Source organism: Drosophila subobscura, chromosome J (assembly GCF_008121235.1).
Source record: "Drosophila subobscura isolate 14011-0131.10 chromosome J, UCBerk_Dsub_1.0, whole genome shotgun sequence".
Lineage (NCBI taxonomy): Eukaryota > Metazoa > Arthropoda > Insecta > Diptera > Drosophilidae > Drosophila > Drosophila subobscura.
The window spans coordinates 17,316,416-17,343,934 of NC_048532.1; positions in this window are offsets into that span (position 1 = coordinate 17,316,416).

Sequence of the window (27,519 nt, forward strand, 5' to 3'; positions counted from 1 at the left end):
GCGACCAATGCAATAGAAAGAGAGTAAAATCCAGTATGGAGTTTTGTGATACCCTGGCAGGGCGAATCGCTTTTACGGCGGCTACGGTTGTATTAGTTAAAAGATTATTTTTTGAATATTTGTAGTTGAGTTCGGCAAAAGTATATGCAACTAAAATCTCTTATGTTTGATTGGGTTATCTTTAGAAAGTTTTTCGTTTGCTGCCCAGCTTGTCCATCATATCCCGAAAACCAAGATACCCTCTGCAAGTGGGATATAATAAGAATAACAATAAGAGCAAAGCCAAAGGCAAACAGCAACGCTGACGCTGGCGCTGACGCCGTTCGTACGCATGTCCTTATACAAATAAGAGAGGGTCTCAAACGCCAGACCATGGGAGAGAGGCTCACCGTGGAGGGAGGGTGAGAGTGCTGTAGCGAGGCAGAACGAGGCGGAGAACACGTGCAAAGCCGCGGGGGACTTGCACGACTTTGTCCGAAATGGAGTTCAAATTGGGACCCAAGACTTGAGCTGGAACTCGAGACGAAGTCGGAGCCGGGACAGACATGGGAATATGGGAATGGGTGTGGGATTGGGATATTGGCTGTGGATGTATGGAGTGTGGGGGGTACGCACCGAACCAAAATCTCCAAGCGCGTTGCCTGTCGCATTTAATAACTGTTTTTAATAAGTGTCCCTCGGGGGCTCCGTTGTGTGCGTGGTGTGGTGCTCTCGCTCTCTCTCTCTGTACTCTGTCGTGCGTTTGCCCACCCCCCATGTCTGTCTCTTTCCCTCCCTCGGGTGCGTCATTTGCATGGCTCCCCCCCTGCTCATCACCGCTCCCAAGTGGAGTCGCAAAAGTTTTACTTTACTCTAATTGCACGCCCCGTTGTTGCAAGTTTGAGTCACGAGGCTTCAGGTGCAAGTGGCAAGAGGAGCAGCAGAACCAGGGATGAGGAGGAGGAGTCGTATACCCAGGGACTCGTGCAGCATGCAACATGTTGGCTGCAATTTATTAGTGCTGCCATTATCGTTTTTCTTCAGATTTACCTCCAAGTAGTGCTCCGCACTGCGTGTCGTGTCGTCCAGTGTGAAGCTCCCCTCGCTCGCTCCCACCAACTGCTGCAGTGGTACACGTTGCCCCCTTCCCCACACTCTGAGTATTTATTACTATAATTTTCCATATGTTTTCCTTGTGCGTTCGTTCTGCTCGTTGCACTGTTTTTCGCTGTGCTTTTGTCTGCCCTGTAGCGAAGGGTATGATGAGCCGGAAGAAACTTGCGACTCTTCTTGGCATAACTTCAAGCAGCTTAAGTTGTTGAGTCCAAAACTGCTTTGTTTTCAAGAAAATTCCAATGAAATATCACAGATTGCACGCCTCAGAAAATACTCCTTTAATATCAGCTAACATTATTCCTTGAATCTCTCCTTCTACAGGGTATCTCCGCCTTCGTTTCGCTGCTCTGACTTTCTTGCTTGTTTCTTCCTTTTTGTTTTTTTGTTTTTTTTTTGGCAAATTGCGTCTGGAAATTGCGGTAATAATTTGCAGCTTACTAAATATGAAGATCAGCTCCGGTTCGCAGTTGGAGTTGGAGTTGGAGTTGGAGTTGCAGTTGGGGGATTGGGATTGGGACTGGAGTCCAAGTCCGGGCACGATCTGTGTGCTTCACTCCTCCCCAAACGAAGCAAAAGCAGCACAAAAAATAAAAACAAATTTATTAACTTGTGCAAAATTAGTCGCTTACAGTCGTTTAGACATTGCAATTTGGTTTTTATTGCTGTTTGCTTTTCGTGTACGAGGCCGTGTACGAGTCGAGTATCTATGAGATCCAGCCACAGCTCCGGCATCCTTGCGGCCAGCTGCACAAGCTGCTGCCTGCCGCTGCCGCTGACGCTGCTGGTGCCTTTTCGACTGCGGCTTTTATGGGTTTTTATTAAGTTTTATGACCCTGAAATTGTTGCACTAATCAGCCGACAATTTATGAGGCATTTGTATTTGGCCAACGTGGCGGCAAAGCAACCAAAATTTGTGGCCTCCACATTCATAAAATCAGAGAGAGGGACACTCACAGGCAGGCAGGCAGGCAGGCAGGCAGACAGTGCCCGCCATAGTCGTATAGCTAATGAAAATTAGTTGAAATATGCAAAGCATCCACACACACACAGACTCCAAGCCACCTCTGATTAGTGGAAATGTTGAAGATCGTAAAAGAACTCGACTCTAGTCAAGTTTAATGGCCAGCACATCCTCGCTGCTGTGGCCTCTGGGTGGGCCGCCACGAGGAAACACCTTGGCTCATAAATTGCCAGAAGGGAATCGCCTTCGACTGTCGCTTCACATCGTTGTTGGTATTTATGGGACGCGAAAGGTTAAACTTGAGTGAATTTTAATTCCCACATCCCATTCGATCTGTTTGACAGTTTTATGCCAAGTGCGTGATCGGAAATTGATTTAGTAAACATCACAGGGAGGTTCTGCGGGAACTTTGGAGATCTCTGCCCCACTTCTACTTTGACTGAAATATAAATGAAATGCCTCCAAGCAGCTGCTGCTGCATCGAAGTCAAGTCAAAACCGCATTTAGTCATACATAAACTTTCGTGTGTCAGCCATAAATCTGTCTAGGCAAAGGAGGCTTCCCCTTAAGAGTCGCCAGGCAGTCGTCAGGCATTGGCCATCTTCCATCCGTCTTGCTGACAAATAATTTGCCATAAAATCAACGACAACTGCCAATTTTTCAGTAATTAGCCTCCACAACTCTCGCAATGCGCCGCAGCAGCCCCCCTTTGAGAGCACTAATTAATAATTTATATACAGATACGTCTCCTGCCCGTGCCCCTGCTCCTCCACCACTGTCTGGTGCTCATTGTTAGGTTTTCGGGGAAGGATGGACGGCTGGCTGGCTGGCTGGCTGGTTGCTGTGCTCCCAGCATTTGCAGAAAATTAATTGTGCTCCAAGCGGATTAACACATGCGTGCCACGAAAACGTTGCACAGGGGCAGGGCCTGCCACATGGAGCGGAGGATGATGCGTTTTGGGAATTTTCAACGTTTTACAAATTTGAAAATTTCTTGCCGCATTTTTACGACTCCCCGCGCAGCCCCGCCCCGCTCTTGTCTGCATTTTTATGTCGATCGTGTTGTCACAGTGCTCATGCCGCATGCCGCATGCCCCCATGCCAATGCTGATGTTGCATGTGGCACGCGCGTCGCATAATTAATTAAAAACGCATTTAAACGAAGCTTCACGACAGTCAATCGTTCGTGTACATTTGGCTGCAGACCATGCCCCGGACTCCACTCCGCCACTGCACTCCACTCATGCCGCAAGTTGAATGCCTCTTCCTAAGAAGCCTTTCGTCGCCGTGGCAGGCAGGCCCCACTGCCATAAATATAAATAAAGAGAAGGGAGAACGGAGAACGGAGAGCTCTATTCTCGTTAGAATCTCAGTGGCTCTTGTCTTTCGTCTCCCTGCAACATGTGTCGGCTCTTGGCTCTTGGCTCTTGGCTGTTTCAGCGTCTCTTTGGAGTTGACGAAATGCTGACAAGCCTTCGGGAGCCACTGCCACTGACACACAATCGATGACCTCTCTTTGTGGCAGCCATCCATCCGTTCACTGGCAGATTTGCATACAGACAAGACAACCGCCGCCTCGAAATCTTTTGACCTTCTGCCAGCGGCAGCATTTGGGCTTTGAGGTCATATTGGAAAGGTTGAAAGTTGCTGGGAATAAGGCATGAGCAGAGGTTAGATCTAGAGTTCGGGAAACTGTTGGAGAAGCGAATTTGGCAGCTGCTTTTTATGAGAATTGTGTAAGAAAATTAAGGCAAGAATTTATGATTTTTAATTAATTAAAAAAGAATTAGCTGGAGGCCTCCTTTGACACACTTTGTGGGTGCCACATTTTGCCCTAAATTATACATTTTGGAGGGTTTTCAATGCTCTTAAATGTACCTGTAATAAGAAGCCCGAATTATTTGCTCCAATCACTAAAAAACAACCCGAAATATTACCCAGAATTTCACAAATTTCAAATTATTTTATCTCTGAATTTGCGTATTTTTTTTTGGCATTTTTCCCGTTGCTCTTTTTGTGTGTTTGAAAATTAAATAGCTCAGTGAAAGCCACTTAACAGTTGATTTCAGTTGAATTTGATGCAACATTAGCACTTTTTTGTGCCACTGCCACCGCCGCAGAGGCGCAGGAGGCACAGCCCAAAAATTATTTCGAGGTGATAGAATCTACAGCAATCGATGGACCACCCGACAGGCTTCTTGGCTGCTGTGCCACCATGTGGCAAGCGTCGCTGATGAGAAACAGCTGACCAAAATGTACCGAAAATATATTTTATTTATGTGTCAGATAAATAAACTTGCTTGGGAAATAATGCCTCATGGCACTCCACTCTTCCGCCTCTGATTGGCAGCCGCAGCGCTGTGGCATGCTGCAGATGGAACGCAGACGCACGGCAGCCAGGTGGAAGGAATGGGGTTGGGTTGTGGATATTTGGTACTTCTCGGACTGTTCTTTTCCCCATTAATAATTCCATTTCAAAGGAAACACAAAGTGAACTTCATAATTGATGGAAGCGAAAGACTTTGAATATTTCTGGCCATTTAATGAGAATTTTAGACCAGTTTTTGGCTCTAACTTTACAGGGAAAATATCGAAAAATAAGCTGTGGAATTTGTGGCTGAAGATAAAGTCCTAAATCCATCATTTAAATATTTATTTTCTTATATTTTATGCACAAAATAAAGAGAATAATCTTCCACTTAGGCAGCTCTAAAACATCTTCACTCGTGGCTTTCGTTTAAGCATTTATTATGCCCAATTAAGTCACTTGATCTCTTGTTTAACTTTCTCATTACTCCGCTGGTTAACACAGCCATCAGCAGAGGACTCTGCAGCCAACAAGACGCTTCAATTTACAACAGATCATTGGGTGCACAGTGTCTGCAATCGCTACATTTAAGCCCACTTAGACCAGCGCTCATTCGACACACTCTCGACACCTCTCGAGGGGCACGAGGCACGCGGCAGCGATTGGCGGCAGGCAAAAACCAGGAGTGGATATAACGATCATTGTCATGGATGATCATGGCACAGCGGGGCGTCGGCCATAGCCGTTAACTACTGTACTGAAACGGGCGCATTTGCAGCCGTTTGCACTCACTTTTTAGGCCATAATAAATTCGCATAAATATCGCAGATATCCCCCATGCCCCGGCCAATAAGCGAGCGATTTGTGTGCCTAATGAAGGCGATTTGTTGCGGCACCCAAAGTGCCACTAAATTAGACACGAACATTGAGGGGCAGGAGCGGAAAAGCTCTGCCCCTCCCAAGCGTTAACGATCCGCCACTGATACTCTCCGGATTGTGGCATTTAATGTGAAAGAATCAGTGTGAAAATATTTTATTTTATATACTTCGATCAAGTGGCTGTCGGCGCCTCCGTTTGCGTCTGCTGAGTGTCTGCAGATGGGCAGCTCTTTTTTACCCACTGATCTGTGGCCCCGTTCTGCTCAATATCAAGCAGTCCAAGCAGTGCCTGTCCGTCTGGCTGCCCATCTGCCTGCCTGTTATCACCTCATTCCTCGGTCCAGTGTTTGTTTCTTCTACGCACTTTTCACACAAACATTCCGCAGACTTTTCACCATATCCTCTCTGCCTGAGAAATGTCTACAGCTGGGCGGCGGCAATTGTAAAATGGAAACACCTGCAAATTGCAAAACATCCAGCGATGGGGAGGCCACCACACTGCTGTAAGTCAGCGAGAAAGCCAACCCTCCCGGCCGCACAGCTGACAGGAAGCCAAAACCCGAACCCCGAACCCCGCACCCTCCCCCCAGCCAGGCAACACCTCCCACGCACACACAAAGCCAGGCAGCTGGTAAGGCCAGCTCATGAATACATTTGAACTCGTTAACTCCCGACGACGACGACGACGACGACGACGACGACGACGACGACGACACACCCCAGCAACATTTGGCGCTGCGCTGGGGGTTGTTCCCGACATCTATCCATCGTTCCCTTTCCTCTCTCTCCCCCCTCTCTGGCGCTCCTTTCTCCTGGGCTTTGCACGTGCACAATTTCGAGTTCATCAAAAGGAATTTCTGGCTTTGGGCAGCGTTCGTCGTCAGCGTCTGACATTTATTAGAATTCTTTCTCTCAGCTCGGGTTGGGGGGGTGCTTGGGCTGTGCGCTGGCAAGCTTTTAGCCAGCCTTTGGGGGGAGCGGCACTGGCACTGGCACTGGCACTGGCACTTCGTTTCGGTTTGTTGACTCTAATGCTGCTTGGGTTCACTGCCATTAAAGTTTTTGGCTTGTTTCCTGTGGCTGATGCGTTGGCCTTAAAGCCATTTGCAGCGCATTGAAATCGAAGCTCGGCTACACGCCACGCACTTTGACTTTTGCAGCTGCCTGGAAAAACAGGGGCCAAGAGCGATGAATGGATTTGGTCTGCTGTCAAGGAATTTATGTAGCGTGGAGAATCGTTTGATGGGTGGGTTCAGGGTGAAAGCTATTGTGGGGCAAGGACTGTAGAAGCTCTAATGAAAAACTCCGAGAATGTGGCGCTAAAATGCTGTGAAATTTGTTATAGATTGAAGTTAGAAAACGGCTGAATTTTTGCCAGCGAAAAAATACTTTTAAAAGGAGTAAAATATGCGCAAAAAGCACCAAAGCGAAGCTGAATGAAAGTGCTTTTGGTTAAGAGTAAAACTCAAATGAAACCTCAAAAACTGACATAATCCTTGCCCAAAATGCTCGCTCGAACCCCTCGGCTACATGCCCATTAAATTATGACATTTGTTGCCCTGTTTATCCGCCTAATTTGAGAACAAACACAGAGACATAAAACCCTCGAAGCACACTCAACCCTCTGCGACTATTTGCACAACAATTCCAATCAGCAGGCTGGTCCCGTAGTCCCGCTTGTAATTACAAGGAGACAACCAAAATCAAGTAGAACAAACAGAAGGACAATTTCGATTTTAGTACGGGCTACAAATTAAAATTACATATTAACATTTGCGAGTGGCGCAACCCAAGCAAACAATTTTGGGCAAACAGTGTCCCCATTCGGGCCGAATCCTTCATCAGAAAATTCGACATTTGTTCAAACACAAAGGCAAACAGCGAGGAGAGACAGAGTCCTGCTGGAGTGGATTACGCTGGCTGAGAACTTGTTATTCCATTTTAATTAAGTTAATTGCTCGGATTCCGTGTCATCGGGCAACGAGCTCTGGAGGAGGGTGGAAACGAATCGATGGCACCTCCGCCTCGTCCTCGATTGTTCGAGCAACCCTCTCGCCACCAGCGAAAAATGTGCACAGACTTGCGTGCGGAATGATTGGCAAATGTGCTGAAAAACACACACAAAAACTCGCTCATTGAGAATGTACTTTTTCGCACATTTGTTTTGTAATTTCCGCATGTCGCCGACTGGCATTTGTCTTTGCTCTCGCACTCTGCAAATATTTGCCATTTGAATGGGAAATCTGTGCGGATTCAGCGCGTCAATGTGGCTGCCCCAACCCTCTCTCTCTCTCTCTCTCGCCCCTAAGTGGGCGCGACAGTTGGTCGATGGGCTGCCGGCAGCTGCATCCGAGTGCTGCCTCGGCTCTGCTCGGCTCTCCGTCCACTAATTGCCAGTGCACTATGCAAATTAATGAATTTCTCAAGCTTTTCACCCAAAAAACGAGTGCTGCAAGAGCCAGCAGATGGCTCTATTATCCATGCCGGATATTGCCGTGTAAATGGACTAACAGAGCGTCGGGATTTGTGGCGCTAAATGAGGCTAAGGGAATATTTCACAAGACATTAAACAAGGAAAATGGAGGAAATGTAATGGCAATATATTTGTAGATATTTCATAATCATAATAAAAGAGGTTTGGCCACTGTTGAGCAGCTAGAAATCACTTTTACTCGACGCTGCAAATGTTTGTGCACAGATGCTGAAAGTACGCAGTCAACTAATTAAATCTTTAAAAAACATTTTGCGTAAACATTAACAATTCTGAGTATGAGGAAGTGCTCCACTCATCCACACCTACAATCTATTTTTTTTACCTGTGCCAAGTACCTTCAAAAGTTGTTAATTTATCGCACATTTCGGACTACTTTCTGCTCATTTCCCTACCAAAACGTCTTTGATTTTCCCTAACATTTCCCCAGCCCAACCCAAGTTATAATCTCCCTTTTTATGATGCTCTTAGAAAATCCTGCCAAATGTGTGGCTCATTCAAACTAAAGTGCAGACGAAGCTGCTGCTGCTGCTTTCTGGAAAGGAATCAGATTTTATAACTTAATCAAGGCAGCCGTCGCTAATGGCACATGTGGGCCTTGGCTTTGCCTTTGGGTTTTTGCTGTGTGTGTTTGTGTCATCAGACCGCCCCTTGTGGCTGCAGCTTGTGGCAACAACATTTGACCAACAAAAGCGCAAAGTGCTGCAACACACTCGCTCTCTCAGCTTTTGTTGGGGGTTGCTCTGGCGCTTCCGCTTCCTGTCTGCTTGGTTGGGGGTGGATCTAGTCGAACGGCGCTGAAAGTCAGACATAAATGCGTTACGGACTATCAATCTTGATTAGACGTGATTTCTGCTCTTCCCAGAAAACATAAAATTTAACAAGCAAAAGCAGGGGAGGGGCAGGGGCAGGGGCAGCGGCGCGTAGGATGACAACAAAAGATGGGCACGTGTCCCAGAGATATCGAGATGGGATATTACACTGGTTCGTGGCTGGGCTGGGGGGGGTTTAAACAATGTCTGGGCTTTTAGTGAAATTTGTTTAGCAGAGATTTAATGGCGTCTACGGTTACATGACTCAAATTGCCAGGCCAGGCCATGTGGCAGGCAGCAGCCCCGCAACAACTTTGCCGAAATGAAAACATAAAAATGTCCAAATGCAGCGATTTTCTCATTATTTTGCACCGTTTTGTGGCAATTTCAATAAACAATAAATCCCTAGCACACACACACACCTCGCTCCCCTCCAACCCAGCCCACTTATAGGCCAAAACATTGTACACATAAGCCGCAAGTTTTGAAGACAATTTATATCCATTTTCACATGAATCGAATGGACAGCAAAGGCGCAGGCGCCTGCCAACAAGAGCGACAACACAGAGCCACAGCTGGCGGAACGCGGATCGCGGATCGCGGATCGGTTTGGGTCGGGATTGGAGCGAATCGGAACGGAATGGAACGGAACGTAGAGGGAGAGAGAGAGAAGGGGCCACAGTGTCTGCTGCTGCTGCTTGCTCTGCTTGCTGCTGCTTCCCCTGCTTGCTGTTGCTTTCCGCTGCTTGCGCTGCTTGCTGCTGCTGCTGCTGACTGCTTGCTGCTGCTGTCGTCGGGGCGTATGAGTGAGGAGGCAATAGAGCCTTAGCTGCAGGCGCCCTGTGTTCCGATCTCAGTCACAAGAGCCGCCTGTTGGCCAGCGAGCATAATCGTAAACAAATAAAATTATTGCTGCCGATCATGCCACAAAAATTTATGCCAAGCAACACAAACATTGCCCCAATATATGCAGCACTTGGGCATCCTGCCACACTGCCTGGACGTCGCTTACTTTGCACTAATTTTGTGCGGAAAAACCTCTTGGGATTGAGACCCAGACATGGCAGCGAGGTGTTGCCCCAAGCTGTGTCCATGTGTGTGTGTGAAATATGCAACAACAGCGTGAAAAAACATGAAGGCAGACCCGACTTTGCTGCTGCCACTGCGGGAAATGAGTTTTCGCGTGCGGCCAAAAGCTGACTGGCGGGAGTCCCGAGCTGTGGTGGCAGGGGGCACTCTGGCTGTGGCAGCAAATGTTGCGAGAGCACATACTCACTCGCACATAATACAGGTAGTCAATGCAGTCAGCGCCACAGCCAGGCAGGCCAGTGATGAGGTGTTAGTTAAGGCAACGTGGGGCAAGGCCTGCACATAAATTATGGAAAAAGTGAAGCTAAATAAAGATAATTAAATTGTTTAGGAAAAATTGTAAATGGGGGAACTACTAAGCACATTTTGGGTATTAATAATTGGAAATATTTGGAATTAAGATTAATGTTGGGCTTAAGTGGGTTAATAATTTATTCGCTAGAAAGTTAATTTGCGGCAAAATGAGTCATAAAAGGTGCGGTTTGACCCACGTTTAACACTCCAGAAGCCATCAAATGGGAGGACATGATAAGTTTTCAGTGAAAGTTCAAGAAAGTTGCACACTTTTTATTCAAGAAAGGATAGATTATTGTTTTAAGCTCTAAAATCTTTTGTTTTGCAGGGTTGTATGCTCCAATATTTACATGAAAAAGTGCCTAACAAATGGCAAACCTGACACTTGCATCTGTAACTCTTTCTGCATAGAAAAACTAATTAAAACTCAGTAAAATTGCATTAAATATTTACAACATTTCTAAGAACAACCTTCAAATAAACTCCTGGTTTGTCCCACTGTGCGCTTGACTGTCACTTTGGTTTACAGTCACCCAAAGAGCCAGAAAGAGTTGCAAAAGGATACACAGAGAGAGAGTGAAAGAGTTAGCTAGACACAGAAGGAGATGGAGATAGCTAGACAAGGAAAGAGAGGAGCTGGCTGGACAGAGATAGCTGGAAAGAGCGAAAGAGCGAAAGAGCCAGCGAGTGAATGGTCTTCGGTCTGCCTGCCGTCTGGCTGGCATATTCGCTTTTGGCACGCTGGTTGCAATTTTCGCCTCTCGCTTGCATGCTGCCTGATGATCATTGTTATGTTGTGCCAGCAACATGTTGCACACTATGTGGCAGCACCACGTTTTGGGCTCCACGAGGTGGAGCCTGATGCGCGGCTTCAACGCTAATGAAGACTTGAGACATGACGCGCTGATAGAGATCGCTCGACGTGGCACACGGAGCACACACTCGACTGTCGGATCGGATGGGATCGGATTGGATCGCATCCAGTGGTCACTCCACGGCAATCGCTTCTTTTGTGCTGTCATCGCGCAGCCTCATTGCTGGTGTTTATGCGGCATATTAGATAAACGATGCAGAAATATACACATCAGGCGGCGGCAGTGGCTTTACCGGTTGCTGCTGGTCGCTGGCTGGTCGCGGGGGAATGGGCTGATAAACGCTCGAATGCTTAGCCCCCACCCAAACACACACAACAAAACGCAAAACCCAAAACCCAATCCCATCAGCAGAACAGTTTTGGGTCTTCCCCGCTCCCGTGTGTTGTTTATTTCCCAAAGGGTCGGGGCTCTGCCTTTACTCTGCTCTATTTTCTATGCGCAGGGGTTGGCCCTCACTTTGCACCCTCTTCAGGATCAACGGGCATATCAATGGCCCAGCCCCACCCCACTGCCCGCTGGCACTTTGTCTGCGACTTGCTGTTGTTGTTTCTGCTGCTAGCTGTTGGCTTTTAGCATAATTAAACGACACATGCCACAAAACGCACTTCTACGGCAGCAGCAGCGGCAGCGGCAGCGGCAGTTGGCTCTTCGTTTTCAATCATCATTCGACATGGTATCCATATGCTCGACTATGAGCGGAGAGAAGGCAGTAAGGAAAAGTCCAAGCGGGAACTCCTGCTCCTCCTCCTGCTGCTCTCCTGTCACTCACAAATTACTCCGTATGGCTCGAAAATATTTGTAGCGAACATAAGGTTTCATTTTCAACCACACACTCAATGCATTCATTCATATGCCACTCGGTAGATTCATTCAAACACACTCATACCATTCGCTCTCTCTCTCTGCTGTGTTTCATGCAAATGCCTCTCCTCCCCCAGCTGATGGCTTCGTTTTGTACTTTGTATGGCTTGCCGGGCAGTTGATTGATTGCTTTAATTTCAAGTTCATTTCGATGCAATAAAATATGAATATTAAAACAAAAAGCTGCCTCGTTGCACTGAAGGATTAATTGAGCAACCAAACCCGCTCCTGCCTGCTCTTCCCCCGCCATTACTTAGCTGAGAAATGTCTTGCCACGTTCTGGCCACTAGCCAGCCAGCAGGCTTTGGCATTCATTTGTTAATTATTTGCTAATTGTTTCATTGCAAAAAGTGACAAAGAAGCAAATGGAAGAACTTTGAGTCAAGCAAAAGCAAAAGCAAAAGCTGGGAGGAGCCCCAAAGCGTTCCCAATGAACTGAAGGCGAAAGTAAAACATTTTTCATTCATTTTTCGTTTTCAAATATTTCTACAGTGAAAAATCTTGTAGCAAATACTTGGAATGTTTTTGGAAATTATTTTATGCCTTTAATTTTCATATTTCCATTTTTTAGTGCAAATTAGAGGAACAGAAGATTTTAGAGTTAAATTGAATAAGAATTTTTATAGCTGAATAATCAATGTATTTCCAAGCTGTAGTCAGCATTTTCCTATACCTTTCTTTCCCATATCCAGCCACAAACTCCATTCCCTTTTTGACCCCAAAACCCCTCATCCCTGTGGCGCTCTCCCTGCCAGGCTTTCCCCGCCCAATCCCTCTGCGTTTCTGCCCTCCAATTCATCTCGAAAGTTTCACACTTTGCCTGCCGCGAAAGTGCATCCTTAACACGTTGCTAAATATTTTTGCGCAATTATTCGGCCATAGGCATAAAAATGTAAATTTGACGAAGGCCCAGCGCTCGCTCTCTCTCTCGCTCTCTCTGCCCTGCGGATGGGTAGCCAAAAACAAAAAATGGGAAAAAACAATTAAAATATTTGCAAGGCGTGTTGCAACGCCGTTGATTTTTAATGATATTTTATTGTCTGTTTCGACGGCGAGGCACAGACACAAACACCAGCGAGATGATTGCGAATCGCCATGACAACGATGATGATGATGATGATGATGATGATGATCGAGTTGAGTTGATGATCGAGTTGACGATGGGGGTCGGGTCTGTGGTGTGTTCTGTGTTCTGTTGTTCGGCTGATGATTCTCGACTAAATAATTGAATGCAGCTGGCTGGCGGTTGTCGCATTAAATTTAGGTGTCGTGTCGTGTCGTGTCGCAGCCCGGCGTCTGTGCATCGCAATTGGAGGCTGTGGCAACGACCGCGACAAGCGAGGGACATACAGGGAGTCGTCTGATAAACTCACTAACTGACGCAGTCACTCGCCAACTGACTGATAGACAGAGAGACGGAGGGACTGCGAAAGACTGCGGCAAGTCGCGACGATAATAAATGAAGCGATTGCAAGTGTAACAGAACAATGACAGCAACAATTGCGGTGCTTGGCATTTGCCAACAGCCACAGAAATTGCAGCCAGCAGCAGCAGCAACAAGCGCCAGACAAAGGTCTATTAATAATCATTTTTTGGTTCAATCTGCGCACAGTGGCTCGGGGTTTTCGATGGGAAAGTGATGGGAGAAGAAGCGAAATTATGAATATTCCCACAAAGGCAACGTTTCCTATGGAAATCGAAGCTGTTTTCAATGAAAAGTGTATGCAAAATCGATAATTATCAGCTATTTGCAGCAATAGAACAGTCAAAAGTACATTTTGGTACGAATAACTATTAGAAATGCTTCCAAAAATATGCATTTTCAATGAATTTACTTTCAAACTTCACAAAATTTGACCCTTTTCAAGTTAACTTCTGCACATGGAATATATAAGCAAAGATACCTCCACTTTACCCCGCAATAAACTCACCAAAAATCAACCCAAATTCAACCCAAAACCCATGCCACATGCACCACAGTGGCATGCTGCCAGCAGCGTCTTGGGGGTTGGGGTGCTGCCGACGCTGACGGCAACGGATCTTTGCAAACTAACGATCGACAACTGCAGCGACGACTGCGACAGCGACTGCGACAGCGACTCCAACTGCAACTCCAATTCCGAAACCGAAACCGAATTCGAAGCCAAATCCAACAACAGCCGGAGCCAGAGACAGACAGGCATAGGCATAGGCACGGGAGACATGGGAGACATGGGCAGACAGGCCGGCGAATGCGTCGCGTTGGCTTTTTCCAAAAATAAAAGCCAAACTAATGAGCCGGCAACATGCAATGCGGCAGCCAACAACTGCGACGCACGTGCAGCAAATAGCAGCAGCCAAATCAAGAAAAATTCAATCGTAGAAATAACCATTCAAAAACAACCAAAGGAAGGCTGGGGGGAGGCTGTGAACGAAGCTGAAGATACACTGAAGCCAGCAGCGAACAAATAATGAAAGTTGCAGCGGCAAAAGGTGGGGCAAGGGCTGTAATATTTTTGGGAATATTTTGGACTCCTTCTTGGCATTGTAAACATCTCCTTGCGAGTTGCTATACCCTCTGCAAGGGTATTCACACATAATTGATGACTGCTTGAACTGCTTGGTACTGCTTGTGGCTGCTGCTGCGACTGCTTCGACTGCTGCTTGCTGATTGACAGCAAATGGCGACAAAAATCAGCATCTGATTGACAACTCAATTGCATTTGTGTGCGTGTGTGTGCCTGTGTGTGTGTAAACTTAATTGATTTTCCTTTTCGGCCAGACGCATTTTCATTTTCATTTTTCCTGTCGATTTCCCGCCTCATCGGTTCGATGATTTATGGCCGCAAATGTTGCAAAGACTTTTCAACTACCAAAATAGATGGGGAAAAACATGCAACATCTTCCAACTTAATTTTCGATTGCTATGCCACGCTGCTGCCGCTGCTCCACCTCCCAATCTCCCTACCAATTTCGGGGCTTAAAAACTCTCATTTGTCATCGCCAACAGCCAGTCGCCGCTGTGGCACATCTTTGGGGGCCCCGGATCGATCGCTTTGGAAACTGCAGGCGCGTGTCTATTTTGACTGTCAAAACGGTTTTGCGGCTGTTCCCGTTGACATTTTATTATGTTTGACTGTTTGTCTGCATCCATTCCAGTCAGCCAGTCAGCCATTTATTCATTCACTCATTGCCTGCCTGCGCCACGCGCTTTTCTGGGGCGGGGCACACGTTGTTTTTCTGTTGTTGCTAAGGATCTAGATTTTATACTTGGGTCTTAACGGCCAGACAAATCGTAGACTCGTGCCCAAACGTTTGACCTCTAAACTGGTGATGGGCGGGGCAGAGCATGGAGAGGGGGAGAAGAGATTTTGGAGCGAAATTTAATGTTTTTTACATGGCAAAAACTCAGCAAAAGTCCAAGAAAAACTCTTCCTTCTGCCTCTTTTTCATTAGCTCTCTTATCAACATCTAACTTTTGTTTGTTGTGCCTCAAATAAATACGATTTTTATCAGCCACAATGGCTGGAGCAATGTTTATTTTGCCTGCGCTCCGTTTGACTTTCCAAATGGGTTCAAGCCAGTCAAAGCACCAGCAAACAATGGACCAGAAAACAAGCAACAAATAGCAACCACAACAGCAACAATATCTTGGCCAATAAATAAACATAAACTCGGACAAAGAAAAGCAACAAAAAACGCGACGCCAGGAACATCTTTATGCTGCAAAGACTTTCCCGGGCAGTCGCGCAGGTGGCAGTCGCACTCACTAAATATAAGTGAAATATAAGTGCAGCAAACACACACACACACACAGACACACTATTAACTAACAACAAATGGAGGCAGCAGCAACAATCCGTTTGCATACACCTGCAAAAATGTTGCCAGCAACCATCAACCAGCGCGCCGCCGCCGCCGCCGCCTCCTCCTCGCAACGGAACGAAACGGAATGGAACGGATCGCAGCGAATCGGTTGGGAGTGGAGTGGAGTGGAGTGTGGAGCAGGTGTTGCCTGCAGTTCGCCGGCTGCTTGGCTGGCTGCATAATGAATGCATGTCCCCCCGTTCCCCTCGGATCGTGGCTCCATTATGCACCCCACATATGCATAGATACTCGTATATTTCATTCATTCATTTACTCGCAAGTGCCCCTGCCAGCACCCCCTGCCCATTGCTGATTCTCTGATCTTCTGTCGATTCGCAGTGGCATATTCAATCAGCGGCTGGCTGCTGCTGCCTGTTGGAAAATGCAAGCAGGTGCAATTTTCTTTTGCTTTTTCTAATTATTTTTTGCAGTCTTTGCAGCTTTTATGTGTCTTTGGCTCTGGCATTTCCATTTGTTGCTGTTTCGCCATCTACTTTCCGTTTGGCTCATAAACTGCATTACGTTTTTATTGCACAATTTTGCATGTTGTTTATAAACAAATGCATTCATTGCTGTGTGCCGCTAATGCGATTGGTGGCAGGAGGTCCAGAGGGAGAGCGAGTGAGTGCAGCGGGGAGGAAAACAAATGAAATTAGCAACAAATGCCATCAAATTAACCATAGAAATGCAGCTGCAAAAAGGCACTAAAGTGCAGTCATAATAATGGTAATACCAAGAGTAATAATAATAATAAACAGACAAAAGAAAGCAAGGAAACTGAGGATAGATGGGAGATTGATTCAATGCGTTTTATTGGGATTTTTAGGAGTCGAAGAAGCTGCCACTTTTGGGAAGGTTTCAGGGCACGTTTGAGAAGGATTTTTGTAGATTAATTTATAAAAATAACTGCCCTAAAAGACACAGAACTTTGGCGGATTTAATAGATGGTCTTTCAGTTTTTTAAGCTGCCAAAATAAGCAGAAGAAAAAAGGGGGAAAAATTAATGAAATATTTAAAAGTTCAGGAACAACTCTGCATGGAAACTGCACCTTCAAAATATACAAAAAATATCCTAAATTTACGAAACAAATCCACTTGTATATAAATAACCAAAAATACATCCAAAAATGTATCCTAAGCACCCGTAAATGCTTTCATTTCCTCTAGTCCTTAAAGCACTGCAAGTCTACCCTCTGTTAAATCTGTTTCTACTGTCAAAAGTCCTACCAAAAATTGTACTTGCCCTCTGGCTGCAGCTCGTTGAATGGGTGTCAAAGTCAGTTCCCCCGCAAATCAAACATTTTTCTACAATTGCCAAAATGTTAGACAAATTTTCTTTATGCACTTGACTGCAGCACAATTCAGGAAATTATTTACGATATTTGAGGCTGGTGGCTGGAGGGGCTTATATTTGTGGGTGGCCAAAGTGTTTTAGGGTTTTAGTGCCTCTGCTCACGGCTTGATTTATGTGATGTGTTCAATGTTTGCTCTAACTGCTGCCATTAGCTGCGACTAAGTACTAAGCTGATGAGCACCTAGGTGGATGCTGCTGCTGCAGCTCGTAAATGTCTGTGCTCGTATATTACGAACTGGGGTTTATGTGGGAGATTGTAACAGCATTATTATGGTAGGGTGTGAGATCAGCTTGGGATGGGTCGCTTTTTGTAAATTTCAGCTAAAGTTTGAGGCACATTTGACTGCATATTTTGTGTCTAATTTGTGCCATAATTCAGCTAGCAGCAAGTAACATTCTCCGCGCGGCTACTTTCTTTGCCGCTTTAGGCGTTTGTCTTCTTTTTTTTGGTGAAAATTTCAGCTTGAGAAATTTCCTGGACATGCAACAAAAACAGCTGCAGACAAGGAGAGCAAACATTTTGCCACTTTAACGTTCGAACTAAGCGACAACATTAATTAACTTGCAGCTTAGCATAAATACATCATCGCTCAGTGGGCTGGCAGGAGCCGAGCAGGCGGGCAAGCAGAGCAGGCGGGCAGGCAAGCAGTGGCGATAGGAGCAGAGCGGTAGGAGCAGCCAAGCAGTGGCAAGCAGAGCAGCAGCAGCCAGGCAAGTGCTGGACAAGAGACAGCAAAAAACGCAACACATTGCCGTGGTCTAGCGTATGAAAAGTGCTCCAGTTTAATGTGGTGCACGTTTTCGACAGGCAGGCGCAGGCGCAGGCGCAGGCACTGCACTCGGTGGAGGCCTTGTACGTGCGAGTCTGCTGTGTCTCGTGGCCACCTGTTGCATGCGGCCACTTGCCACGGCTCTAGCTCTGCAGCTCTTGTTGCAGTTAGTCAGCCGCTGGGAAATACCAGTTGGCCTGGCTTGACTTCGCTTTGGATTGGCTCTGGCTCTGGCTCTAGCTGCTGCATCGCTGAGGTGTTGCACAGACGCCGTGGGCCGTCGAGCGTCTGCTACAGTTAGGGGCAGGCGAGTGCGGATGGCTGCTCAGATGCCCCGCATGCAGATTGGCTTCAGATAAGGTGTTCCGTGTACCCCCCTCCCCCCTCTGCCGCACTCCTTTTGGCCTTTCTTTTTGACGTCTAATTGCGGGGCGTTGTTGCGAGGCTTTTCCCTGGCTCCATCCTCGCTTTTCTTTATGTTTGCTTTTGTTTTTCTGCCTCTGCCTCTCTTTTGGGCAATTTGTCTAAGTGACACTAACTAATTGCCAGACTAACGCCCCATAAATGGCTGCAGACAATGGCCCACAGAGACAGGGAGAGACTTTCACCTGGCAAGGAGTTTGAACGCAGACTGCAGGCGGGAAGTGCATCCAATGAGTTGGTTCCCATCACATCAATAATGGCTCACAGGCAGTGCAAGGAGCAGATTTGTGCACTTCCAGCTGGTGGCTTTATGCGTGGCACACACGCAGGTGGGTGGGCGGCAGCCTGGGGTGTCCTTTGCTCAGAGCTTTCACTGTAGTCTCCCCTGCCTAAATGCCTTTTGCTTCTCTCGCTTATGTTTGCCATAAATTATCACACGAAATACTTTGTTTTATTTCATTATTCAACAATTTTTAAACAATTTCTAAACAATTTTTACTTTGTTGTCGCTGGGAAACTGTTTTCTGGCGGCATTTCATGAATTTCGTTTAATATTTCGCGTCGTCCCCCCCCCGCTCTGCCCCTCGCTGTGTGTCGCTCGCTGCTGTGGCGGCGCAGCTGCTGTCGATGTGTCTTTCATTGAATGTTGCCGCTGCCGCTGCCTCTGCCTCTGCGTTGCAAGCGGCGGCGATGGCAACGTATTCAAAAAACTTTAAGTGTCAATTGTTGTGACAAGCCAAGAGACAGAGACAGAGAGAGAGAGAGAGAGAAACAGCGTGAAAATATTGCAAATGAATGACGACGGCGACGACGACGACGACGAGATGGACAGACGAGGGCCACAGGTGCGTATGAGCAACATTGAGAAGGCGGCCAGGCCACAACGAAACTAGTTGAACGGGCAACGGCACAGGCCGGGCAGCCACAGTTGTCATTGCTGCAGGAGGCAAACTGAAGCTGGGAAAGGGAAGGAGCATGACACTCGAAGCAGGAGCGAAAAGTAAAGACTTAAAGTTCACTTTTGGCTTTAAGTAATTGCCTGAAAAATTTAATTTTTACCAAGAAAACAAACCCAAGATTCAGTGCAGAGAAAACCCAAAAGAAATCCCAAAACCTTCCCGCAAATATTCCCTTCGCTTTGCCCACTTTGAACACCTAAAAGCAGCTTCAGTTTCCGCCCAAATCTCTCTCTGAAAATTCCTCTTCCCTCCACTTGGTTTCATGTCTTCCCTTGCAGCTTGTCTTCACTGTTCTGCCGCAGGCGCTGTGGCAGTGCTCGCCATAAATCTGCCGTCCATTTAGTGTCCATCATTTCGTCCGGTTAGTCATCGGATCGCCAGGCAGCGGACTGCTGGTGGCAGGCAAATGAATTGCCGCCGGCCATTTTGAGGCACAGCCGCAGAGGCTGTGAATTTGTCAACTTTCTGGTTGGGTTTTTCTTCGATATTTCGCATCCGATCTGAGCGGAATGGAATGGATCGGATCGCAGTGGATCGAGAGGTGAGCGCACCTGCACCTGCTGTGCTCATTTCACGAAGCGGCCGCCTTGCCGCTGCCATTAACAGCGGCGTCGGCCGCTAATGGGCGCCCAGTACCGCCCCACCAAGCAGCAGGCAGGCGGGCGGGCAGGCAGGCGGGCAGGCAGCAACATGTGGTGCACAGCTGCAAGACATCAGCAGCGGCAGTTGTCAGAGTTGCCACCCACTGCTGCGGGCGGTGCGGCAAGTGTGTCATCAGCAGCAGCAGGGGAGCAGCCAGCCAGCCAACCAGCCAGCCAGCCAGCATCGCTTTTCCCTTCACCGGGCCGGGGCCTGTCATTTCTCCTTTTTGGCCGCCACCGCCTCTTGCACCTGTTTCAATGCTTTTCGCCTTTTATTGATTGCGGGCCTCTGCCTTCGCTTTGGCTCTACCTTTGATCCCCTCTGGCAGCGCCTCCTCCTCTGTGTGCGTATCTGCATTTGCGTATCTGTATCTGTATCTGTATCTGCATCTGTATCTGCATCTGTATCTGCATCTGTGGCAACTCTTTTAGCTGTTTGCATTCGCATTTGCCGGTCATTGAGCCGCTGATTTGTGGCATTTCTAAATTGTTTTTCGTGTTGCGACGGCAGCTGCATAATTTGTGCATTTTATTGACAGTCGCAGTGCCAAACGCCAATCGAATGCGTGAATTGTCTGGCAATTAACGCAGCCCAAAAAACAGGCAAATGGAAAATGTACACAGAGTGTGCGGCACTGTGGGCGTGGGCGAATCCCTCAAAGCTTGCGTCATCAGCGGCAGCACAAACAGAAGTTATCATTGCCACACACACAAACGCTGCCCCACAGCTGATAAGAGCGAGGCACTTGGAGCCAGCCAGCTACAGGCGCTCAAAATTGCCACTAAAAACTATTTGGATAAACCAGAAATGAGCACAAGAATGCACTTGAAAAGAATCACGCAGCCCAGCCACTGCCCTCACCTGAGGATGGCTGAAACTGGTTCATGGTGCAGCTCTGAAAACACTTAAAAATCTAGCTCTAAAAACTTATAAAATTACAGCTAAAACGCTTAAAAATCTGACCCCGAAAACCCTTTAAATCGCTTAACAAACTCAAACAAATTTGAAGCTGTTTTTGTGCCGTTTTATTACTTGCAGCTGATGGACGCAGCGTATTTTTAATTGCAATTTTGCATTGCAAATCAATTACCATGAAAATCGGTTTTAGAATCTTTTTCCTAGAATTTAATCTGCATTTTATATAGATAATTAATTGGCACTGACTGCCACGCGTAGCTTCTATCTGAGATTAGAACTTCAATCAAATATTGTGTGTGTTTTTATGTACTTTTATCCATTAATTTTTATCAACTTCTTTGGGTATTCCTATGGATTCCCAGCAGCGACTGCTATGCGCCTTGGGTAATTCTACAATTTTTGATAAGTTTCTTGGGTAATCCTAATATTTGGGTGCTTTGTCTGATAAGTTCCTTGGGTAACTCTATAATTTGTCTGTTTAGCTATCGGAGAGATATAAAATAATATTATTTTGTATATTTTTCTACGTTTTGGAAGACTTTTGGTTCGGTTTTAATGGGTTTAAGGGCATTTTTGTCGCCATTATTGTTATAGAAATTATTGTAAATTATCTCCCAACCCCTTCTACACACCCAAACCCCCTGAAAGTTATCTTTAGATCTCTTCTTTTCTTTGCCCTCTATCAATATTTAACACACGCCACAGGCTACTCCATCCCAGGCTACTCCTCCGTGCTGGGATTAATTACACGCCAGCGCCTCGAGGCTCCTCAAACACTCACTCCGCTCCCCGTCCCCCCTGCCATTGATAGTAGTCATAAATGAGTGTGGGTGAGTGTGGGTGTACGAGTACGAGTACGAGTGTACGAACCCATGACTATAAATACTATAAATACTCGCGTACAATGCCGCAAAATTCAAGTGCAAAACAAATGGGGTATGGCCCCCGGGCATGTCGTTCGTCCGTCCGTCTGTCCGTCCGTCTGTCCGTCCGTCTGTCTGTCCGTTGGGGCTTTATCGGAGTGACGAACGACGGAGTGTGTACCCGGGCGACGGCGGAAGCGTCGCCGATAGCTGATAGCGTCCGGGGCTCCGTACAGGCCAAATGCCGAGTGCAAGAGGAGGCGTTGGTTGGCCCGCACAATGGGGCGTGACAGCCGCAGCCCGCACTCGCAGAGCCACCTGTTCCATCGCTGAGTGCTTTGTGGTGTGGTGTGGTGTGGTGTGGTGCTGCCCCGCATTGCCAATGACGAGCGTCACAGCGATCGTTAGGTTCATTTTCCTTTTTGTTTTTGTTTTTGTTGAATTTGCTCAGGTGTTATGCACCTGATTTGTGCGCTATCGATCGGCCAACGAGCAGATAGAGCCAAGACGACCTTACCCCGACCCCCGCCCATAGAGGGGGCGGACAGCGAGGGGGGAGGATGATATGCTGGGACGCGGGCCTGGACCAGGTAATTACTCAGATCGAATGTACGGGCAGGTAGTTTTGTTGTTTGCGCATCAATTGCCATGAGTGGAGCGGGGCAGCAAGTGCGGGTGGTGCCGGTGGCGCTGCTGGGTGGGGCGCTGTACAAAATGGCCGTCCGTTTGCTTATTAGACTGCTGCTTGATGTCTATGGCAACGACAAAAGCCCCCGCACAGCTTACAAGCTGCGCGACGCTGCTTGAACCTGGCTGGGGGATAGGGAGTGAGGGAGTGAGTGGTAGAAGGAGAGCAGTCAGTTCCTAGAACTTTAAGACTGCTTTAACTGCTTGACAGCCAGACAGTAAAAAGAGAGAGCCATTAGGCATTACAGCTGCCGAAGCAGTGGAGAGAGAGAGAGAGAGAGCGAGGCATTACAGCTACTCAAGCAGTTTGCTGGTACACATAAAGGAGAGAGAGCGCCAAACTCCCACAACTGCTTGAAGTTTGACAGCAGAGGAGAGAGCGCCAGCAACAAAATTGAAACTCTGCTTAGGCTGCTGCTTGATCAGCAGCAGGTGTGCACAGCTTTCGAAGCAGAGGCCACTGCTTGCACTTGTGTTCTGCTCAGAAGCAGCCCATACCCAGGACTTTGCCACTGCTTGAACTCAAAGGGACACAAATTCTTATGCCACCTGTGCTGTGGCCTTACCGCTGGCTAATGATAATTGTTCACTTGTTTTGCTTTAATCTTTCGCTAAGTACATGAGTCGCCAGTTGCCGTCGAGTGCTTTGCGGATTGATAAAATCAGGGTGAAAGTTCTCAAGAGCGGCCATAAATTAAACCAGAACAGTAATAACTCATGGATCTATAAATATAGTTTGTGGACTTTGCTTAAGCCCACTTTGGCTTAGGTTTGCAGTTGATCTATTTGTGAGTGTTTCAGCTCTACTTTCCCGTCTTTTCTGATAGAAAATTCTTTGAGAAACGAAACCCAAATCCCAGCCAATCCCCCGATGCAACTGCTTGTCGTGCCTTTTCCTGCCAAAATTTAAAGTTCATAGCTCTGGCCCCCGCGCTCTGATTGGCCCCTGACGCACAGCCTTCTGGTTGTCGTTGAATGACACAAAACCAAGCTCGCAGAAATGTTCAACAAGCCACAGCACATCCAATGTAGAGCCGTAACCGTGGCCATAGCCCGTAATGTTTATTGTTATTCTTGTCGTTACATTGTTGCACATTTGTTGGACATTTTCATTTGGGTTTTGTGCGCTGCCTGCTCTGGGCAAGGCAAAGTGAGCGAGTGGAAAAAATTGTATGAAAATCGAAAACAAAGTTTTGAAGCTTTTTGGCCAAATGTTAATGCGTTGAACACGTCTTGGCCATTAAGCCGAGCCAAGACCAGAGTGGAGAGGGGAGCGGGGAGCGGGGAGTGCGGGAAGACGTAGCCGTAGCCCACATGACGTATGCGTTATGACAATGCCAGGCGGCGGCTGTCGACTGCTTCTGCTCTGTGGCGGTCTCTGTCTCTGTCTGTGTCTCAGTCTCTTGCTCTTGGCCAGTTTTTTCTGTATTTTTTGCTAGCGCACCCATTCAAATGAGCCGCACACCGCACACCTGTTGTGTTGTCTGCCGCGTGGCCATGGCAATAGGTTTCTTTTTTCCCTCTATGCGCTTCACACAACAAAACATAAGCACACATGTGTGGCTGTCTCTGTCTCTGTCTCTGTCTCCGCTCTGTTGGCAATGCTATTGTTTGTGTCCGCCGACAGATATGAGCGAGATATTTTTTATTTGCCAGCAGCTGACAGCATTTCGGCCTGCTCTGCGCTGCGCTGCTCTGTGCTGCTGCCCCTGATGATGACATAAATTGGAACAAATGGCCTATGAACGGCTCAAATTAAGGCAATGCAAACACAAATGCAATTGAGAGAGCCAAAGACACAGCTGGAGAAGGGTGAGCAAAAAGGGTGACTGGCTGCTGCTGTTTCTGGTGCTTCTCCCGATCCTTTGTTGCCCTGATTTGGCCATCGCGATCGCAATTATTTCTAGCAAAAGCTGCGATCTTTTCTCTCTTTTCCACAGCTGATTCTGATCGGAAATGTTTCCCCCCCGCTGCTCTGCCATAACATTTGTCGGCTCATCGCTATTACCCCGCGAACTCCCCTCCCTCGCCAGCGGCCACTTTCGGCCTTGGGGTGGGGTTGGTTTTTGGGATGTTGTCATCTGCCTTATAAGTCGTGTTAAATTTATTCAAAACCTCTTGACTCCTTTGCTGACACATCGAATCAACCCCTCAATGTGCGCTGCGGTGGCAGTTGGCCAAGGGTGTCTACCCCCCTCTCCCGCTCCCCCTTCGAGTGCTTGAGTGAGTGCCCTGCCCTGCTTGCCACATCCCTTTTGTGTGTGTGTTGGCCCGGGCTGATGTTATTATTACGTTTGTTTGCACATTTGTCGACCCTCGCGACGCGTACAAATGACGGGGCGAGTTCATAAATTCACGCATTGCAGCAATTAGATTATGTGCCACGCCCATCACGCACCTGCCACTCAACACCTGTTTGCAAAGCACTCAACGGAGTCTATCAAAAATTCGAATTTATATTATTTAGCATTTAAATTGCACATAAAAATGCACTTAAGTTTTGATTACAGAAAATATAAGACATAAATTTAAATCTAGAAATTTAGTTTCAAATTTTCAAATCCAGGGGAATTTCCAACTGCTTAAACTGCTTGATGCTCAAGCAGCAGACTGAGCTGCACAGCTTTATCGGCCAGTGGAAGAGAGAGAGAGCAACTGCACCCACAACAGCAGCAACTGCTTCAACTGCTTTACACAGTCAATAATTTCACTTCCAACCAAAACGAAAGCAAACACACGAAAATTAATCAAATTGCATTGCGTTAATTTTTCCGAAACAAAAATCAATTCCCACAGTTCACTCCAGGTACGCATAGATATGCCTAATCTAATATACTCCCATGCAAACAACTCTCCCACTCAAATCCAACAATCAATATACAAAAGTCCCCCATTGATCCCCCAAAACCCCATCGATTTATGGCCGTAAAATTAGCACGCTTCCGGGGCTAGCCCCCCCCCAACAGGCGTTTGCACTGAGTAATCTCGATGCCATTCCCATTCCCATTCCGGATTGACAGGAGAGAGGGAGAGGGCCATAAATTAATTAGAGTGACTATCGGGGTAAAAAATAGTTCGATTTCGATTAGTGCAAAACACCTGTAGACCAAGCAACGACTAAAAATCAAAAAAAGAGTCCAAATGCCAAAAACCGGACGGACGGGCGATGTTAAGCCAGTTTGGCCAGACGCCGAGCGACGCAACGAAAAATGCTGACGAAAAAAAAGAGTCTTATACAGGTACACAGGTACAGCTGAGCAGATAAAAAACAGATTAGAAATTCAAATGATGACATGTCTGGGGGTCTCATTCTGATAGCACCTCGAGGGGAGTGGCGGCGGCACATGCGTGGTGGCTATAATGTGAATGGATCGCAGATTGAGCTGGAGACACCTGTGGCCACTTATGTGGCCACTTTTATGGCCATAACCGTGCCAGTCCTCCGGTGCAAAGTAATTTCCATGCCTCATGCTTCCCCTCTCTGGAGGTGTAAACAATATTTATCAGTTTGCACTCACATTTGGGGCTACTTTTTGCTGTTTGTTCTTTAAAATAGACCACAACGACTCACTCGCTGGAGCTGCGATAGTTCTGGGTGCAAAGCCAAGTGCCCGGGCACCCAAGTACCTGCCTGTACCTGGCGTGTGTGTGTGCTTGGTGCTTGGGGGCTTATCAGACACGGCTACGCATTACGCCCACATGGCCCCTGCTGCGATAAGGCTGCTCGTTCCATTGCCAGATGGCCAGAGTGTCCCCGAAAGCTGGTGGCAGGCGGGGAGCCAGTCCATGGCGTAGTAGCGGAGGCTTTTCCCCCTGGCCTGTTATCAGCTCGCTGTTGTGACTCGCATGCTCCTACCCAGTTAGCCCCATTCCTCGGCCATGCCATGGTCCAACAGGTGGTTGCACCGACGAGCCACGGATCCACGATTCAGCCAGCATATGGCTGCTACGTGTGACTGTCCCCAAGGTTCATTACGTAGGTTCTCCCTCTCGCTCTTCGCTCTTCGCTCTTCGCTCTTCGCTCTCTCTCTCTTCGCTCTCTTATCTGCTGCTGCTGGCGCACGTTCTTTTTCTTTTCCGTTTTTATTGTTGCTTTTAGGTGCGCTCTGTGTGCGTGTGCGTGTGTGTGTGTGTGTTGGTTGGTTCGTTGTAATTAGGCTGATGAATTTATAGCTCCCCTTCCCCCCTTCTGCACCTCTTCCTCGTGCTCTTCTGCTATCACTGCCTCAAGTGCCTGCCGTGTGCTTTTCGCTTTTTATTTTTTGTTGTAATATATTTGTGTGCTTTTTATTTATTTTGTTTTTTAGTTGCTTGCAGCAACAATTTAATTGAGTTTTGCACGGATTTTGGGCGATGCTGTCGCACGCCTTCCCCAATTGATAAAGTGACAATTTATAGTCCCTTTTAATTGATAATGCCCCCCACCCCACACCCCACACCCCGCTCGTCGTTGTCGCCGCCTGTTTACATGCACCCAACGAATCGAATCGGAATCCGTCGGGAGTTATCAATGAGAAATGTGCACTTGAATTTCCGACAGCGTACGATGTTCGTTCCGTTCCGAACACGATCTGTATATCATGTGCTTGGCGTTTCGGTTTCGGTTTCGTTTTCAATTTCAATCACCTTTTTGGGTAACTTCGGGGCCACTGCGATTGATCGTTGAGGCGAAGGAAAAGGTTGTACGATCTTTCCAGGTGAACTTTGTTGCTTGGGAAAGCTTTGATGATTTCTTAGAATGTCTTTGAGAGAAGAACGTAAGGAAGAACGTTATGGATAAACCACACAAAACTGCCTTAAAAGTCAGCTTAGAATTTATATATATTGTAAGACAGTTATCAGAGCTATTATTATTCCAAAAACCTCACTCCATTATGCATAATTTATGTTAATAATAATTCGCATAGCTCCTTCGGCAGCTCTACTCAGCCTCGATGAAAAAATCAATCAAAATAGCGTCAAGAATTGGCATTTTAATTGGCATGCGCCAGAGACAGACACAATATTTTATCTTTAATGCAATCTTGGTCCATTGATAGGTACACTCATAATTGGCACATGCCACACGGCTTTTATCTACAAATAATTCTTGGAGATAAGATCCAAGCGCGGTATAAGGTTTTACTTGGGATAAAAATGGCAATCCTTAGGGCAGTTATGAGCAGTAAATTTAGTAAAGATTTGGCTGTATTTCTTAATTTATTTTTAGTAATTAAGACACCCTCTTTTGGCCCATTTATCCACCCAAACAATTCAATTTGCATAAACACAATTCGATATCTCAATGGAGTGAGTTTGTAATGGCAAATGGAAGCGATAACTGGCGTAGCGAATTTCGCATTTAAAAAACAATTCCCCACTCGGGCAGCCTTTTAGTTTTTTATATATAAAT